Consider the following 8,094-nt stretch of genomic DNA (forward strand, 5'->3'; position numbering starts at 1 on the left):
AATTTATGCAAACCCAAGGAGTGGGGGGGTTTAGGTATTAAGAAACCACAATGGCAAAATGAGGCTTTAGGAGCTAAACTAGTATGGAGGTTATATCAAGAAAATGAACAAAAATGGGCCAAAATATTATATTATAAATATCTAGACCCAATGGACCCGAAATCGGTGTTCAGGATGGAAAAATTGCCCAAAGGGTCGGTGTTTTGGAATTTCATGACAAAATGTCAGGGAATTATTAGCAAATTTCTAAGTTGGGATATGGCAGCAGGGAATAAAGCTTTGTTCTGGAAAGATTCTTGGGATGGGCTACCCCCCATCCATTCATCCCCCAACCTAAAAAACCTTATTTCTAAGTTGAAAACATTATGGGGCAATAAGGTTAAAGATTATAAAGTTAAAGAGATGGTGGATGGGGAATTGCGATGGAGATGGCGCTCTATCGAGGATTTAGATTTTGATCCAGATTCAGTTGCAGCCTTTGAAAAGATCATCTCAAATAGGAAAATTAAAAAATTTGAAAGGTCGGATAACCTCATCTGGGTTGGTTCAAAGGATGGTTGTTACAGTGTGAAGCTTAGGTATCTATCTATTATTCAATCACAACAGTGGAACTATGTGGAGATCCCTTTAAAATTATGTTGGGATCCTGGATGTCTACCCAAGGTGGGTTTCTTTTTATGGATTGCCCTTCAAAACAGATCTTTGACTGCGGACAGATTAGCCAGATATGGTATCATGGGCCCCAACTGGTGTTTCATGTGTAAACAGAGCAATGAAGATGTAGACCATCTCTTCCTAAATTGTCCTTTCGCTCAAAATTGTTGGGAATGGATTAAATACAGACTTAAGTGGTCAACCCCTTTTCAGAATTCCCTTAAGGGGCTCCTTTGTTCCTAGCCTACACATTTGATGCATGGGGTATATAGAAAACTTTGGAATATTTTCCCATCCATAGTGGTTTGGGAACTATGGAAAGAAAGGAATCATCGTATTTTCAAAAATAAAGAGCGAAATCTAGATAGTTTTTTGATAAAACTCGAAGTATCTATTACAAAAGTTATGAATTCTTACCTAAGGAAATCCTCTCATGAAGAAGGCTCTTTCTCCTTTTGGGATGGAATGATGAAGAAACAATGGACCAATCTGATTAACCCTCCACTAGTTTATGCAGCCAGCAATAAGGAGGCAAGGGCCAACTGCAAATGGGTTCCTCCTCCTCCAGGATGGTATAAACTGAATTTTGATGGTGCTGCAAGAGGGAACCCCAGTATAGCTGGTGTTGGTTGTATCATCAATGATGAAGATAGTCGGTGGATAGCAAAGTTAGCATCTCCTCTTCCTCTGGTTTCAAATAATATGGCAAAATTTGAAGCATTGGAGAAAGGTCTGCAACTTTTTCATATTTTAGGTCTATCTAAAATCGTCATAGAATGCGACTCTCAAATAGTCCTGAATGCCATTAGGAAAAAAAAGACTCCTGATTGGGCCTTGAATTCTAAACTCCAAGAAGTGTTGCTATTATTGGAAACTTTTGAGGATGTCCCGATCAAACACATTTACCGAGAAGGCAACAAGTTGGCTGATGGACTTGCCAATAGGGGTGTTGATGGAGAATCGCTCTTGATATACAACTTTGAGCCCCCTCCCCCTCTGTAGTTTCTTAGAGAGTTTTTCTTTTTTTTCATTCATTTATTCTTTTATAAATATATATACTCTTATAAATGCATAAATACTTAAGTATGCATACGCATAAGCTCTATATATATATATATATATATATATATATATATATATATATATATGTATGTATATTTGTATATATATATATATATATATATATATATATATATATATATATATATATATGTATATTTGTATATATATATATATATATATATATATATATATATATATATATATGTATATTTGTATATATATATATATATATATATATATATATATATATATATATATATATATATATATATATATATATATATATATATATATATATATATATATATATATATATATATATATATATATATATGTATATTTGTATATATATATATATGTATATTTGTATATATATATATATATATATATTTGTATATATATGTATATATATATATATTTGTATATATATGTATATATATACATTTGTATATATATATATATATATATTTGTATATATAGATTTAGTATTCTTAGATATATCCAATATTTATATTTTAAAATATTCAAATTATATATATTTAAATATAATATCTAATAATAAAATACGAAAGAAATTGACAGAAAGAAGGATAAGAAAAAAGAGATATTTGAAAGTTTATCTTTTAAACCCTTATCATCAGTTCTTAATTAACCCATATTAATAAAGATAATATTAGTATGTAGCTTTATTGATATTTACACTAATAACCAGAGATTTTTCCATTCAAAGTCTCCTAGATTAGTGTTCCTATTGCAGTTACGGAGGAGAAACCCTAATTCCTTTCATAATTGTTCCCCCTTAGGAACCTTCTTCATATTCTGTGGTGACGGACTGATTTAGTATAGAGACTACACTCAGTATGAATCGCATAAGGCTTATCTAAAGCATTAAGGTATAGAGATTAATCAAATTGATCTTTATCCTAACTTACCATCTCTTTAGTCTAGCTGTTTCATGCTTTCTAGCTGTCATCCAACTCAAGATCTTGTTAATTGCTATTATTACTAACTTAGATCCTTGGAAGATATCATAATAAGTTATAATTATAAGATTAGGATGGAGAGGGTTCGAAATATGCCACCTGGCTCATAAAGTTAAGGCTTTGCAATATGTGATCAAATACTCCATGCTAAGTGTGAGTGGCTGAGGTCATCACCAAATTGAAGCCTTTGATTAAAGGACACATAGGAGAGGTCGAATCATGATGGTTTTCCTTTGTTAAATAGAAATGTATGTTGAGAGGGATTACTGATTGAGATTGATAGTCTTTGATTACCACCTCTATGTGTTTGCTTGTTGTCATGATGGAATCTAATGTTTATGTCTACCATACGACAAAGAACAGGACGATGGCCTTTCTCGGGAAGGCAACACCGGAGAGATGGAGTCGTCTCCTGAGAAATGCAGATGATATGATGCATTTTTTTATGAGTAGGGTGATAGGGGAGGATGTGTTTGACTATAGGGCGACTTGGAGAACCAACAGTTCAATAATTGGATCATTAATTGGGGTAATGGTGAGGGCGAAGATTGACAGAGAAGAGATTGTTAGGCTCAGTGTAGACATTTTTAACCCTATATGGAGACGAGGGTTAGAGAAGGCAGTTTTCAGTATTGATGACAAGGGCAGAATCCTGTACCCTGAGAAATACATGGGTCTCCCCTTGGGTGCGGAGGAGTTAAGGACGACCCCTCGACAGTAGTGTTTTACGGTTAGGAATAATCTGGCCTTTTTAAGGGCTTGGCCACGAATGGAAGCAAGTGTCAATTTCCTTTTGGGATAGGATGGAATTAGGGTAGCAGAGAACATGGAGTGGGTAGTCAAGTACATCAAGATGTTTAAAGCTTATGTGAGCCTGGGAGTAGTATTCAACGACCTCAATGCCTTGGAATTCTGCATTCTCAATGCAGAAAAATTGAGCAGACTAAGAGTTGATTATGTGCTCCCTCCTAATATGGTCATGGATGATCCAGACTCTGTCCCAGAGGTGATTATGGTTTCATGGAAATAGTAGAATCTGTTCACAATTTTTGGACTCTAGCATTAGACTATTGTTTTGTCCCTAGATATTAGGGCTCTTATAGTAAGCTTAGAGTTTGTATAGGGTTTTTATATCCATATAATACAGGGTGTTTTTCGATCTTTGTTATAGCAATATATTGTTCTATTTCTGTAAACCTTTGACAATATAGAATGATTTTGTAATTATTATGGTACTGAAAATCTGTGACATCTATGTAATGAAATGTAAATTTGATAATAGAAATATATTTCCATATGGTTTTGGTGTTTTGAAGGGATCAGATTTGTAGCCCTGCTTAATTAGATAAGTTTAGGAAGAGATTTAAGAATATAGTGACTGATTAGAACGATATCAATTTAGGGATTGCTCTATCAGCGGTAGATGAATTTCAGATATGGGATGCGTCTTCAAGAAATGGTATTTATCTTTAAAGTTACAAAGGAATTTGATTACTAGTATAGATGGGAACCTTGATGCTGTGTCCCAGAATCACTTCAAAAGTATCATTATATGATATTTCCTTTGTTCAAGATTCTGGTTTTTGTTCCTTATTAGATCCAAGGGTGTCGGGCTGGTATACAATGTTGTAGAAATCATGTTACCGGCTTTGACTAGATATATTAGTAGGGTTGTTTCATTAATTATTAATAAGGTTTGTAGATGTATCAGGAAGATTATGATATTTGAAATTTTGGATAATTTTAATATAAATAATTGTTGGGTTGCATTAATTTATATTTTAACATTGTGATTTCTCGGGCTTCCTTCTCTATCTTGGTTCCAAATTGATAATTATAACTCCATAAGAATTGGAGATTAGTAGTAAGATCTCCTCAGTAAATAGAATTGATTATAATATATTAGGGGTATAACCTAGTGACCAAGAATTATATTCGATCCATTACATAAAGATCAATTTTGACTGTGTCGATAGCTCTGAGGGGCTGGATTTTCATATTAAATTTACAATTAGGAAGGTAGAAGTAGGTTAATGTGTAGACTCAAAGACTGACATTAAGATCGAACCATGACTTATAAGGGATTTAAGAGTAATGACATTTGTCTTAGCTCGGTGATCATAGAACACTCATGTTAGATCAATTTCTCAACTTAGCTTAAGCAAAGGGTTAAATAATTTATAAATATGATTAATAACTATGACAGATCATGATCAGTAGAATGTTAAAAAATAAAAAAAAATAAAAAAATTGAAAGTTCTATCAGGTATATATATGTTTTTATTATGGTTTTTATTAAAAAAATTCTTTGTTCTACTAACAATCCCTGTTTCTTGAAGTAAGAGTCTCTAGACAGGTTTTTGACATTGGATCTTCCAATTTAGATAGAAGGATACTAATCGGAGACAGATTTTCATGGGAATGCCCATGTGATTTTTATGTAATTCTTATATAATTTTACGTAAATTCATGTTACTTATGAGATCCGGGGTATGCCCCTATGGAAATGTAATAATATAGGACATTAGTCTCGGGCAAGACTGGAGGTTTTCTTCTCCGTTCTTTCCTACCAATGTCTGTTTGAACAGAGTAACTCTTTGTAGTTTGTTTTTATCTTTATTTAATATATGATCCAAGGCCTTGACCGTTTATCGATCAAAATATGTATATATATGTATATATATACGTATATATGTATATATATATATGTATGTATATATATATATGTATATGTATATATGTATATATGTATATGTATATATATATGTATATGTATATATATATATATACATATGTATATATGTATATGTACATATACATATACATATATGTATACATATATATATATACATATATATATATATATATGTATATATATATATATATATATATATATATATATATATATATACATACATAATGTATGTATTGATTTATATGTATCAACATATACGTATTTCCTTATGAATAGATTTTTTTAGAATTTAAATTTATATTAATAATCAAGAAGCTACTGTGATTACTAGTCTTGGAATGGAAATTGATTAGTTTTCATTTTCTGATGTTAGTTAGTAATAGCATTTGCAGATAGTTTTATTTCTAGTATTTTAAATGAAATGATTATTTTGTGAATCTTTGGAAAGTTAACTCTTTATTACCTAATTAGAATATAGTTTATTGCAGTTTGAAAAGTTTGATTGTTTGTGAAATGTTGAGTGGACAAGGTTGTTTTTGGTAATATGGGTTGTGAAGTGTATGAAAGGATACAAATATAGTTTCATTTGGTTTCATATGATATTTATGTTGCTGATTCAATTATTATATTGAAGCAAATAAAACAAGTGTATTAGATGGAATTGGAAAATAAATCTATGTTTTCTTCCAATTAGTATAACTAGAATTATGTGTATGTTAGATTATGCAAGTGTGATCCTTTAGATTGGGTGGCTGTCATAAAGCGAGTATCTTGTGGTGATAGAAATATGTTGTCGGATGCCCTCCGACACTAGTCTAGATCCTTATGGGAAAGTTTATGATAGTTAGTTAATCAAGTGGTAATATTTAAAATTTCATGGGTTGGGAATCATATAAAAAGATAAGAACATTATGGTTTCACCTGACATATTAAGTTCTACGAGTGGCTAAATGTAGATTCTTATGTTGACACCCATGGACTACTGGATCATTACCTTGTCATATTCTATGTGAGTTTATTTATGCATATCTGCATGTAGGAAATTATGTACTTGCTTTATAATTGATGGTGAAAAGAAAATTGTATTTTCAGTATATTTGTTATTTGGATTAAATGAATATGGTTTTGTCATAAAATCTAACATGCAGGTTTACTGGAGATCTTTTTGATTTATTCAATATACTAAGCCCTGTTTGGTGTGTTGTGTTTGTGCTGATCTGATTACAAAGTTGGGATATGTTTGATTACAGACCTAGAAGAATTGGCTGATTAGCATTTAAAATCAGAGATTAATTTGAATGTATTTAAAATGTCACTATTGTACTTATGATAAGAGTATCGATATGATTAACTTTTAGATGTAATAATTTGGTAAAAAAAAATACATTGCTGATTTTGAGTACTTTAATGAAATGTCCCTTTTCTGATTTTACATGATATTTCAAGCCTCTAATCAGATCTTTAAAATCAAATAGCTAATATCCCAAAGATCCACCAAATTCCTCAAGAAACCCCAAATCGGGTATGCTGAAAATAGTGCTAAAAGTTTCACAACTTCACAAATTATTAATAAATCTGAAAATGGAAATTTTTACAGAACTTTCAGCAGCATAACAGCCTACAAATTGACATTTCCAAATCCGTATAGCCTTTACACAAAAGCTCAAAAATGTAGGACCAAAACTATGCTCATCAGGCTCCCGAAATAGCACAAAATATGCCCGGAAACACCACAAAAACACTAATAATCTATCTCAGAAATTTAATCACATCCCAATATATATATTCAGCTCTATTTTAACATTTAAAAGTCTGATATACAGCAGCAACCCAAACGGATATGAAACACTCAACTGTAAACACCAAACTCCTACAAAAACACACCCGAAAACTCACAAATCTGCACTGTTCAGCACAAAGGCAAACTCTGTATGAGTATGCACATGGAATGGCTTCAAACTCCCATCCTTAGCCTTCCTGGAAACCTGCAAACTCCCGTTCTTGGGTCTCCCTGGAAACCTGCAAACTCCCGTTCTTGGGTCTCCTTCTCCACAGGTTTGGCAGCCTCTGAAGAATAACAAAGAATGAGCAAAAATCAAGTTCTGGCATGAGCCCAAAATGCGTCCAAACCCCTTAAAAGAGGGCATAACTGTAACTCATGTCCAAGAGAGGTTAATGAAACTTATTTTAATACTAATTTTCATTTATTAGTCCAACGGTTTCCAAAGATTAACCCCCTTTTTCCGAAACTTCACTTTCTTGGGCCTGCCTGCCTTAGCAAAGATTTTCTTTTTTAATTATTTGAAAAGGGGACATGACAAGTCCTCCCCTCCCAATCATTGCTTGTCCTCAAGCAATGGATGAACAATAAACCAATCAATCCACCTGGATCCCAAATGTAGTCATGAACTATACTACTACCAATTAACACAAGCTCCTGCAATATCCTCTGCAATATGACCAAGAGGAATCCATAATCAAATTGACAATTATAGCTCAACCAAACTCCGAAATCACCACTACCACAATCAAAAACCCATGAGGCACAAACTCTTAGAACATCAGAACCCAAGTAAAGTGGACAAATCAAACTACCAACACAGTAAATACCATCAACGCATCCCACTGGCCTATATGGAATGTGCAATCCAACTCTGCAACAATGGTGAACCCTCTCGAATGAAACTATAGCAAGTATGG

Source organism: Cupressus sempervirens, chromosome 2 (assembly GCF_028749045.1).
Source record: "Cupressus sempervirens isolate cs-2001-9-10 chromosome 2, ASM2874904v1, whole genome shotgun sequence".
Classification (NCBI taxonomy): Eukaryota; Viridiplantae; Streptophyta; class Pinopsida; order Cupressales; family Cupressaceae; genus Cupressus; species Cupressus sempervirens.